The sequence below is a fragment of the Geotrypetes seraphini genome, chromosome 6, assembly GCF_902459505.1.
Source record: "Geotrypetes seraphini chromosome 6, aGeoSer1.1, whole genome shotgun sequence".
NCBI lineage: Eukaryota > Metazoa > Chordata > Amphibia > Gymnophiona > Dermophiidae > Geotrypetes > Geotrypetes seraphini.
Window position 1 is genome coordinate 188,285,267 of NC_047089.1, and position 12,662 is coordinate 188,297,928.

Sequence of the window (12,662 nt, forward strand, 5' to 3'; positions counted from 1 at the left end):
AGACTGCGTGGGGATATGATCGAGACCTTCAAAATACTGAAAGGAATTGACAAAATAGAGCAGAGAAGATTATTTAATTGTCCAATTTGACACGGACTAGAGGACATGTAATGAAGCTAAGGGGGGACAGGTTCAGGACTAATGTCAGGAAGTTCTGCTTCACTCAGAGAGTGGTTGACACCTGGAATGCCCTCCCAGATGAGATTATTGCGGAATCGACCGTCCTAGGCTTCAAGAGCAAACTAGATGCATATCTCCTTAAGAGAGGCATGTAAGGATATGGTGGACTATAAATTACGACAGGTGTACACCTGGCAGGGCCTCCGCGTATGCGGATCGCCGGACTTGATGGACCGAAGGTCTGATCCGGAGATGGCATTTCTTATGTTCTTATGTTATGAGGAGAGAGATCTATATCCTTCTCTTTAACACCTAGATGCTGTTCAGGTGAAGAATGGTGTGTTCTGGAATGGGAAGTTCGATGAGTTGTAGAACGGCAAGAAAACACAGTTACTTACCGTAACAGGTGTTATACAGGGACAGCAGGCAGATATTCTCAACACATGGGTGATGTCATCCACGGAGCCCCGATGCGGACAACTTCACAAGCAGACTTGCTTGAAGAACTTTTAGAAAGTTCGCAACTGCTGTACCGCGCATGTGCCTTCCCGCCCGACGTAGGGCGCGCATATCCTCAGTTCAGATAGCTAGCTAAGAAGTCAAACAGGGGAGGTGGGTGGGTTGTGAGAATATCTGCCTTCTGTCCCTGGATAACACCTGTTACGGTAAGTAACTGTGCTTTATCCCAGGACAAGAAGCAGTATATTCTCAACATATGGGTGACCTCCAAGCTAACCAGAATGGGATGGTGGGAGTGTTGGCAATTCAGGAGAATAAATTTTGTAATACTGCCTGGCTAAAGTGGCCATCCCGTCTGGAAAAAGAATTCAGACAATAATGAGAGGTGAAAGTATGAACCGAGGACCAAGTGGCAGCTTTGCAGATTTCCTCAATAGGAGTAGATCTAAGGAAAGCTACAGATGCTGCCATGGCTCTAACTTTATGGGCTGTAACTCAACCCTGTAGATGCAGTCCAGCCTGAGCATAGCAGAAAGAGATGCAAGCAGCCAACCAGTTGGAGATATGTTCTCTTGGAAACTGGATGTCCCAACTTATTTGGATCGAAGGAGACAAAAAGTTGAGTAGAAGATTTTTGTGGCTTAGTCCTTTATAAGTAGAAGGCCAAAGCATGCTTGCAGTCCAGAGTATGAAGAGCTGTTTCTCCACGATGAGAATGAGGCTTTGGAAAAAAAAACACTGGAAGTACAATGGATTGATTGAGATGAAATTCTAAAACTACTTTTGGTAAGTATTTAGGATGAGTATGGAGGACCACCTTGTCATGATGAAATACTGTGAAAGGTGGGTCCGCTCTTAAAGCTTGTAGCTCACTGACTCTGCGAGCAGACGCGAGAGCAATGAGGAAGACCACTTTCCAAGTGAGATATTTGAGATGAGCCATAGACATTGGTTCAAATGGAGGCTTCATCAACTGAGCAAGAACAACATTGAGATCCCAAACCACGGGAGGCGGTTAGAGAGGTGGCTTGAAATTGAAAAGTCCTTTCATAAATCTGGAAAACATAGGATGAGCAGATAAGGGTTTTCCCTCTAAGGGCTGATGGAAAGCAGCAATTGCACTGAGATGGACTCTAGTAGATGTTGATTTGAGACCTGATTGAGATAAATGCAACAGGTAATCCAGAACTGAAGACAAGGAGGTAGATTACACCAAGCAGAAAACCTAGTCCATTTCTGGTTGTAACATTGCCTAGTGGTAGGCTTCCTGGAAGCCTCTAAAATGTCTTTGACAGATTGAGAGAACTGGAAATTGGCAGTTACGTTGAAAGGTACCAAGCTGTCAGGTGCAGAGACTGATGATGAAGCAGAGACCCCTGACACTGTGTAAGCAGAGACGGAAAAACTGGTAGAAGTAGTGGCTCCCTACTGCTCAGTTGAAGTAGAAGGGAGAACCAAGGTTGTCTGGGCCACCAAGGAGCTATGAGAATCATGGTGGCATGTTCGTGTTTGACGAGTGTCTTGAGAATGAGAGGAAATGGAGGAAATGCATAAAGAAACTGGTTCATCCATTCCAGAAGAAAAGCATCTGCCTCGAGGTGATGAGGGTATATCCTGGAGCAAAACTGAGGCAGCTTGTTGTTGTGAGGAGACGAAAAGAGATCGATTTGAGGAGTTCCCCACTGAGAAAAAATGTGATGGAGAAGTGACGAATTGAGTGTCCATTCGTGAGGCTGTAGAAGACGACTCAATTTGTCCGCTAAAAAGTTTTTCTCTCCCTGAATGTAGATGGCTTTCAGAAAGATCTTGTGAAGAATTGCCCAATTCCAAACCTTCTGAGCCTCCTGGCAAAGGGAAAGAGATCCTGTTCCTCCCTGCTTATTGACATATTACATGGCGACTTGATTGTCTATACAAACAAGGACTACTTGATCGTGAAGATGCTGAAAAGCTTTAAAAGCATTGAATATCGCTCTGAGTTCCAACAGATTTATGTGGCACCAATGATCTGTGCTGGACCGATGCCCTTGAGTATAGAGACCATCGAGATGAGTCCCCCAAGTGTAGGTTAAGGAATCTGTCATAAGGACCTTCGATGAGGGGGGCGTTTGAAACAGCAAACCTCTGGAGAGATTGGAAGAGAGCATCCACCAGTGGAGAGACTGTCTCAACGAAGGAGTCACTGTAATATGCTGAGAGTGGGTCGAAAGCCTGTGCCCACTGAGATGCCAGGGTCCACTGAGGGATTCTGAGGTGAAGTCTGGCAAAAGGAGTCACGTGAACTGTAGAGGCCATGTGACTTAGGAGAACCATCATGTGTCTTGCTGAGAGTGAAGTGAGGGATGAAACTTTTTGACAAAGTTGAATGACAGTATCCTGACGTTATTGAGGAAGGAATTCTCTGAATTGCAAAGTGTCCAGTACAGCTCCAATGAACTGTAGAGTCTGAGAGGGCTGTAGTTGGGATTTTGGAAAGTTGAATTCGAACCCCAATCTTTGGAGGAACCAAATAGTTTGTTGGGTCGCTACTATAACCCCCTCAGATGTTGCATCTCTGATGTGCTAGTTGTCCAGGTACAGGAAAACCTGAAGACCATGGTTGCGCAGAGTTGTTGCTACTACTACTAGGCACTTGGTGAACACTCTGTGAGATGATGCCAGGCCGATGGGTAGCACTCTGTATTGAAAATGGTGAATTCCCACCTGAAATCTGAGAAATTTGTGAGAGGCTGGATGAATGGGAATGTGCGTGTAAGCCTCTTTGAGATCCAGAGAGCATAACCAATCTTGTGATCTAGAAGGGGATACAAGAATGCTAGAGACAGCATCCGGAATTTTTCTTTGACAAGAAATTTGTTGAGAGCTCTGAGATCCAAAATAGGTCGCAGATCCCCCGTCTTCTTCAGGACAAGGAAGTAATTGGAGTAAAATCCGGTGCTCAGCTATTCCAGAGAATTTCCTCGATGGCATGGAGACGAAGCAGAACTTGAGCTTCCTGCAGAAGAAGAGTGGTCTATGACAGATTGGAAGGACACTCTCATGGGGGAAGATCTGGTGGAACCTGAAGGAAGTGAAGAGAGTAACCTTCCCTGATTATTGTGAGGACCCAGAGGTCGGATGTAATTAGTTTCCATTGTTGGTAGAAATGATGGAGACGACCACCAATGGGAAGAGGAAAGGATAGAGGCAGAACGATTGAGGTTATGCTCTGTGTTAGATGGTCAAAAAGACTAAGAGGCCTTGGGTGCAGCAGGGGTCTGAGGTTTATGCTGTCGCTGCTGTTCCTAATGCTGTTTCTTAAGAGGTGGGCCTTGAATAAGGTGCTGGCTTTTGAGGAAAACGCTTCTGGTAAGATGGAGGCTTTGGTTTAGGCCTGATTATGGAAGCAAACGATTTCTCATGCTCAGATAAGCGTTTTGTAGCTGCCTTAATAGAGTCATCAAACAACTCTTTGCCCTGGCATGGGATGTTGGCCAGTCGATCTTGTAGATTCAGTTCCATATCTACGGTGCAGAGCCAGGCTAGACGTCACATCGCCACCGAGAACGCAGTGACTCTAGAGGACATTTCAAATGCGTCATATGCAGCTTGAACCATATACATGCGAAGTTGACCCTGAGTGTGATGCATGTGTTGAAACTCTGGAAGTCGATGTTGAGGAAGATACTTGAAAAAATCAGGCATGGCATTGACCAAATGCTTTAGATAAGAAGTAAAAACAAAGTTATAGTTCAAAATTCGGTTTGTCATCATTGAATTTTGATACAGCCGATGACCAAACTTGTCCATGGTCCTTGGTCAGCCAGGAGGGACGGTGGCATAAACTTTGGCAGGATTGGTTCTTTTTAAAGAAAACTCCACGAGAAGAGATTGAAAGATAATTGAAACTTCTCAAATCCCTTACAAGGAACACAGCGGAAATGGAATATGGTGTATCAAGATTTCTTTTGAAAGTTTGAGAAAGAATGCCATTCATGGGTAATTTGAGAGAATCCCTAGAAGGATGACACATACCCAGTTCTTCCAAATGTTCCTTAGAGTATTTTGAGTCAGATTCCAAAGTGATGTTAAGATCTTTACTCATTTGACATAGAAATTTTGTAAAGGATCTGAAGAAGTATGACCTCATTGAGGAGAAGGTGAATGAGAACCCCTCGAGGTACGTTTTACAGCAGAGAACGAAGGTGAAGCCTCTCTGGAGTATCGATTTCTAAGATTTAAATCCATATGCAAAGATGAAGACGAACGCCCACTTCTGAAATGTGAAGAAAACCTCGCAGGAGAAGAACTCGACTGACAAGAATGGTGAAGCTCTGCAACAGATCTCCTCGACAAAGGAGTTGGTAGTCTCGAAGAGTCTCGATGCTTCTATAAATGAGATCTGTCTCGAGAAGAAGATCTGGGCCTCAATGAATGCCTCAACAAATGATGTGGGGGAAGAACTATGCCTTGGATCACGGTCCCGTGATTGAGTGGGATCCAGCCTTGAAGATGAATGTCGAGGAGTTCTCGTCCTGTGCCTTGAAAAAGGCAACGCCTTATGTGAAGAAGTAGAACTGGAAGTCGGAGAACGACGTCGAGACAATGAAAAGGACTCAGCTCCTTCTGTAGAGGTATCTCGAGGCACTCTTAAGGACTCAACTCCTTGTTTATTTTTTTAAATTCTTTATTTATACATTTTAAACTTTTAACAATAACATCTATCAAAAATAGGAAACAATACAATGAACTGCAAATAAGATAAACAATGAGAGCTAATGGTTTCAATGTAATTTTCCAGGAAATTAACTAAATAATTCAGAGTATAAATTAGTCCACAATTATTGAAGAAAGAGCTGAAAAATAAACTGAGTAAAGTCCTTCAAGAAACAATTTTTAAGGAAATAAAGATGAGGCCTTATACCCCCCGATCTATTTCCTTTGAGCGGTTCTACTTGGATACCCTTATCAAGAGGTGGAGGTTGCTTAACCTTTTAACAGAAAAAATTTAGATAGCTGCTGCGGCTCATAAAAATCATATCTATTTTCTCTATAAATCATTACACATTTACAGGGATAACACAGTGTGAAAGTTGCTCCCAACTGTAGGACCTGTGGTCTCATAAGTAGAAATTGTTTTCGTATTTTCTGGGTAGATCTAGATACATCTGGATATATCCGTACTTTAAAAGTCATAAAGGAAACTTCTTTATATCTAAAAAAACAATTTCATCAACTATTCCCTGTCTGAATCAATAGCAAGTGAGACTAACAATGTTGCAGGAGCCTGAGATTCAATTTTCGACCTCTCAAGGAAATTAGTCAAGTCCAAACTATCAGCAGAAAGATTCTGCTGGTTAGGATTCTGTGATTTTACTTTAATAGGTAGGTAATAAATTTTTGAGGCAGGTGATCTGGGTTCTCCATGTGGATTGGACTCTGAATAGCTCCATATGAACCTGTAGCTTGATGCATCTGTCCTGTTGGATGGAGACTTACTAGATCTGCATACTACGGCAGTGAGGCCAATTTGGGGCCACTAGGATCATAAGTCCCAGGTGAATAATGATTCTGCAATGGCCCAGCCCACTATAGGCCAAGGAGGAAACACATAAAGCAGTTCTCTTCTGACCAAGGCTGAACCAACGCATCCAAACCTGCGCTTCCACGTTAATTTCTTTGGCTGTAGAAGCAATTCGCCTTCTTGCTTTTGGCTGAAGCCATTAAAGTCGATCACTGGACTTCCCCAGCATTGCAAATGAGGTTGAATCCTTTTCGGGACAGGGACCATTCTCCTGGGTCTCTAGAGCAAGGATCTCAAAGTCCCTCCTTGAGGGCTGCAATCCAGTCGAGTTTTCAGAATTTCCCCAATGAATATGCATGAGATCTATGTGCATGCACTGCTTTCAATGCATATTCATTAGGGAAATCCCGAAAACCCAACTGGCTTGCGGCCCTCAAGGAGAGACTTTGAGATCCCTGGTCTAGAGTGTGCTGACTGAGAAAGTCAGCCTGCACATTTTCCACTAATATTACATGGGCTGCGGAGAGTGCTTGAAGATGAGTCTCCACCTGAACAACATCTGTACCTCCAGGTGTAACAGAGCACTCTTGATGCCCCCTTGTCTGTTCACATACACTACAGCAGTGGCATTGTCCAAGAACACTCCGCCTTGCCTTCCAGATCTTTTTCCAGTGCCCTTAATGCTAACTGAATGGCCCGCAGTTCCAGATGATTCATAGACCATTTTCTGTGATGGAGAGAACAGCGGCCCTGCAGTGGACACCCGCCATAATGTGCCTCCCAGCCTGCAAGGCTGACATTGGTTGTGAAGATTACCCATGAGGGGATTTGGAGAGGAACACCCCTCAACAAGAAGTCCACCTGGAGCCACTAGCACAAGCTGTTCCTTGCTTTCACTGTCCAGGGAAGCCACATTTGGAGGGAATGACGCTGCGGGGATCATTGGGTGAGAAGAGAATCCCGTAGGGGATACATGTGCATCCTCACCCAGGGAACCATTTCCAGAGTGGTTGCCATCAAGTCCCAAGACCTGAAGGTAATGCCAGGCAGTGGGATCTTGCATCTCTCGGAGATCTACAATCTGCTTCCTGCACTTCTGCTTCTGTGGCTTGGGAAGAAAGGTGCTGCCCTTCGCCGTGTTGAAGTAAGCTCCCAAATACTCTGCTTTGGGTCAGCTCTAGATGACTCTTTTTGAAGTTTACTATACAGCCTGTAGGAGATTTACCACTTGCTACTAGCTTGCCCTCCAACTTTGTCAGGGTTTTGATCAGCCAATTGTCCAAGCATGGGTGCAACTGTACTCACATCCAGCAGAGGAATGGATATACTACCACCACCATCACCTTCGTGAAGGTGCATAGACCCATTACCAACCGAAAGGACATGGAATCTCAAGTATTTCCTCTGGGCTGGGAAAATGGGAATATGAATGTATGGCTCTGTCAGATCTAAAGAGGCAAGGAATTCCCCTGGTACCACTGCCGCTGAGGAGTCTATCCCTAATGGTTTTTGTAAAAATTGAGGGGTTTTGAGGCAGAAAAAAGCTTTAGAAAAAAAAGATTGTTTAAATTCCAGAATGGCTGCTGCCAGAAAAATCGTGCCAAAAACGGCCCATGGAGACTTAATTTAAAAAAATTAAAAACTCAAAAATAGGGGTTTTAGAAATGGGAAATCTGAACCCTAACCTTAGAAACCCTCAAAAATGACTTTTTTAGACCACCTTCAATTTCCTATAGGAAATAATGGGGCTGTACTCACAATTCTGTGCAGTACCTATCTGTCAGCAATTTTCAGCAGCTGAAGTGAAGGGAAAGGATTTTCTCCCTCAGACACTTTTCCAAACAGTCCAATCCACAAGATCTCTGCGCTGCCAGTTGGATAGACCCCAACTGAGACCTCCACTCCCACAGAACCTCAAAGCATGATGGGAGTGGGGCATATGCAGCCTGTACCCTGATATCCAGAGAGTTCTTACTCAGGGCTCCCTCAGCTGGCGCTTGAGCCTCTGAAAATATCAGAAGGCAAGCTTGCTCACAGGGAAACAAACCCAGAGCTCTGAAGTGGCACACAGCAGCCTGGCCCCACAGGTCCACCTGAAGGCTTGCCCTGTGAAGCTGCAGTCCGGCTCTGCAGAACCTGAATCCTTTCCCGGGCAGAGATCCCCTAAATAAGAGTTCCAAAGCCACTGAAAACACAGAACTTTGATGAAAAAAAAAAGGGAAAATAAGACAAATAAAGCAGAATAGAAACACCTCTGCATGGTTTGCTTGCAGAAGGAAAAAACTGAAGGGACACCATATTCCACTGCTATGTGGGATATGCTGATAGCTGCGAGTGTGACTTCTGCAAGACCCGGTTCAAAGGTTGGAATTGAACACCATTTTAACAGAATCTAGATTGGATGTAATAGAAATAAACACAGTTCTCTGCACTTAATGTGGCACTGCTGAATCTATATATGGAGGACTTAGAGCAGGTGTGAATATATTTTGTACAGGAGAATAACAGATATTTGAGGCTGCTTCAACAAAGCTGAAGATTCTGCACAAAAGACAGAAAAAATATAAGAAAGATTTTATTTGTGCCTGAACATATCCTTTATAGCAAAGTTCTGGAGCAGGGAATGGAAGGAAGGTTGTAATCTTGCCTGAGGGTTCCTTTCATGCTTGTTGCCAGAGAAAAGGGATCGTTACTAGATGGTAAGGTTCCGATTTCTCATTTGATTAATTTTATTTAATCTATCTATCAGAATATGTGGAGGAGGAAGCAGGTGATGAAGGATACCTGAAATAAGCTGTGTTTTAGAAACTGCTGCATGTGTACCCTGTTGCTTAAAACTTGAGCAAGATGCAGGATCGTCAGTCTCTGTGAGCCTGCAGGAGAAGTTGTTGAAGGGCTCGTTATTGTAGGGTAAGAGCTGAGGTCCTATGCTGGTGATCTGGCTCTTCCCAAAAAGAGCTCCCTGCCACTGAAAGCAAAACTAGGTGTGGGAGGGAGATAGGAGCCAAAGCAGGACTGGCTCCTGACTTTACCTCCCCCCAGGGCCGCCATCAGGGCAGTACTACCAGTCCTGCATTCAGGGGCCCGGAGCTGACAGGGGGCCCGGGCTCCCACAAGGTCCTAGGCAGTGTTCTAAGGCAGGGGCGCCAGTAGCTCGCCAAGGCAAAGTGAGTCGATCACCCAGGACTCACTTTGCCTTGGCGATCTATCTGGCCGATCAGTCTTCCTCTCCCCGAAGTCAATTCTGCAGTCGGAGAGGAAGTTCGGACCAGCCAATCGCTGCCTGGCTGGGCGGAACTTCCTCTCCGACGGCAGAATTGACGTCGGGGAGAGGAATGCTGGTCGGCCCGAAGCAGGGAGAGCATGCGTCTGCGTCGGCTTTGGGGCCTGTTATTCATTGGTGGGTCCTGTTCCTCGATGGCAGCGACAGTGGCAGTGGCTTGGGGAACGGCAGGGAGACAGAAAGAAAGGGGGCAGGCAGGGAGACAGAAGGAAAGAAGAGAAACAGAAAAAAAGAAAGGGGGCATGAAGAGAGGAAGAAAAAGTTGGGGGAGGGAATGAGGTGTGGAGGAGAGGAAGCATACATGCTGAAATAAGGGAAGAAAGATTGGATGCACAGTCAGAAGAAGAAAGTGCAACCAGAGACTCATGAAATCACCAAAGGTAGGAAAAATGATTTTATTTTAAATTTAGCAAAGTGGAGGCAGTATTACCACAGTTTTCAAAGGAATTTGCCCAAATAACTTAATAGTTAACTTGGTAAATTCCCAGAGATGAAAACTTCCCTTCACTTACTATGCACAGTTCTGAATTTATATCTGCTGTCTATATTTTACAATATGGTCCCCTTTTACTAAACCGCAATAGTGGTTTTTAGCGCAGGGAGCCTATGAGCGTCGAGAGCAGCGCTGGGCATTCAGCGCAACTCCCTGCGCTAAAAACTGCTATTGTGGTTTAATAAAAAGAATGGGGGGTATATTTGTCTATTTTTGTATGGTTGTTACTGAGGTGACAATGCATAGAGTCATCTGCCTTGACCTCTTTGAAAAAAACCCAGAATAGGAATGATAATTAACATTTTCTCAGCATATAGTGTGCTTTGTGTTTTTTAATTTTATTGTTGGTAGATCATTTTGACTTGGTCATTTTAAAGTAGCTCGCAAGCCCAAAAAGTTTGGGCACCTCTGAGCTAGAGCGTTGAAACTGTGTATTTCTATTTTATCCCCCCTTTTACAAAACTGTGGAGCGTTTTTTAGCGCCAGCCGTGGTGGTAGCAGCTCTGATGCTCAGAATTCTATGAGTGTCAGAGCTGTTACCACCGTGGCTAAAATCCACACTACAGTTTTGTAAAAGGGGGAGGGGTTAGTTTGTGATGACATATTACATACTAGGCGAAGGTGTTTTCTGTGTTCTGTGTGTTCGAAAGACATGTTTTCTGTTAGGATTGACGGTGTAGGATTGATCTGTGCTGGTCTGGCTTATTTAGTTTTACAATGGGTGTATTGATGTACTGCTCACTGCAATATGTAAGATGCTGCCTTTTCCTAGGTACTCATGTGTGACGTGTGGTTTGTTACTAAATATCATATTTTTCTTACAGATGGGGGGGGTGTTGCCAAAAAATAATGGGCTCCGGGTGTTACATATGCTACGTACGCCACTGTATGTAAAGATACCAGAAAGCTGGCGTAGCAAAAACTTTAAGTAAATTGTTATTCTTCTAAGTTTTGAGTATTTAACCCTCCCACAATCTCACGGGCACTCGTTTCAAGTTTATTGAGATTTTGATTTAAACGCAATATCAAATATTTTCAATGCGTATAACAAAAATAAATTTGGGGAAATAAATAAAACCATTTGAACAATAAACATACAAACATATCCATAGATGATTAAAATTACAGAAGGAGTACAAGGATAAACTACATTTGTTTAAAAATGCATCCTCCGCACCTGCTCATAAATTTGTTGACTGGAAGGATCCAGCAATGTGGCCAGATGTCATTCAGGACAAAGACACAGAAAGAATTGTGCAATTTGGATTAATGATGGAAGATGATTTAAAGCAAATGGCACAGTCTATGAGTAAAGATCTTGACGGACGTTCTTTTTATGAATATCTCCTCTATGCCAAATCACCCAATGGATGTGAGAAGATTTTAAGGGACTGGCTTAGGTGGAGCATTAGCAGAAAAGTATGTGTGTATTCGGCCCATGGAAGAAGGGGGGGAGGTCGGGGGGGGGGGGGGGAAGGGGTGCGTGGGGGGCCCAATAGGATTGCTCAGTAAGGGGCCCAGAAATTTCTGATGGCGGCCCTGCCTCCCCCTGCAGCACCAAATCTGAGTCCTGGGAGGAAGGTAGCCTTCTAGTGGTTAGGTTGTTTACCTTTTCCTGTAGACTGCTGCTGTTCTGAAATGGCACCTCAATACTGAGGTAGAATATGTGCTATTTTTCTGTACTGGTGATGAAAATGGTTGGCAGCAAGGAAGTTGAACATTGGGCCATGCTAATGCTTTACAGTCTGTGAAGAGCGTGAGCTGGCAATGTGCAATGATACCGCCACATCCAGAGGTGATAGTTCTGGCAGCCTCTGTCTTTTTTTTTTTTCCTCCCAGCCCCGTTCACTGCGATTTGCGAGCCACCTCACCCTGCAGTACAGATACAAGGCCCTGGGATGGGGAGCTAGCGGAGTGGCTGCGATCCAGATATTTCAGTCACCTCCCTAGCAGTGCCAATACAGGGCCCTGGGGGGAGGGAAGTAGAGCCGCTGTTGGTTGCAATTCAGACATTCCCGTCAGGTCGCAGAGCCATGCTGAAGAGAACCGCCATTGCTTATGCCAGTCTCAGGGAGGTAAGGTTTCTTTATATCATCCCAACATATCCCAATATATCATCTGCGAGTTCCATATATGATGATTCCTTGTAGATTGGACCGATTTGAAGCATTTTTAGTTGAAGCAGTCTATGCTTATACATTTTCCTGATTTAAATGTCACTTGCAGTGAGAGCAGTTTGTTTGGCTGTTGATTTTTCTTCTTTTGGATTTTTTTAAAAATAAAAATCTAGTTGAGAGAGGAGAAAAAGAGAGAGAAGAGCTGCGACCATTAGGAGCGGCTGAAGAAAAAACTGAGTAACAAGCGGAGGAGCCACAGAAGACAGGAGTCCCTGCACATGCTCAGTAAGCCAAAAGCTTACTATTGCTAGGGGAGAGCACCCACACACACGATCAGTCTGAGGACTTCACCAACAAGTGTGCCTGCTTTTCCTCTGCTTGTCTCCAGAGAAATAAAGGGAACAGAAGAAAATTAAAAAAAAATAGCCTACACTATTAAAAGAAAAGGGCAGGAAGACAAAGCAAAAATTACCATGAGGAGAAAAAAATTGTTCAAGAGTAAGTCTGAGTGACCAAGATGATAAAAGGGATGGAACTCCTCTTGTATGAGGAAAGACTGAAGAAGTTAGGGCTCTTCAGTTTGGAAAAGAGACAGCTGATAGGAAATATGATTGAAGTCTACAAAATCCTCAGTGGTGTAGAATAGGTACAAGTGAATCGATTTGTTAATTCCGTAAAAAATTACAA

At 44.2% G+C, this 12,662-nt stretch overlaps 1 protein-coding gene across 10 annotated transcripts in view; it reads right to left on the reverse strand.

Moving 5' to 3' along the window:
* Positions 1-12,662, reverse strand: part of UBE2D4 (ubiquitin conjugating enzyme E2 D4 (putative)) — a 64,703-nt gene that overhangs the window by 21,628 nt on the left and 30,413 nt on the right. The window lies entirely within an intron of this gene.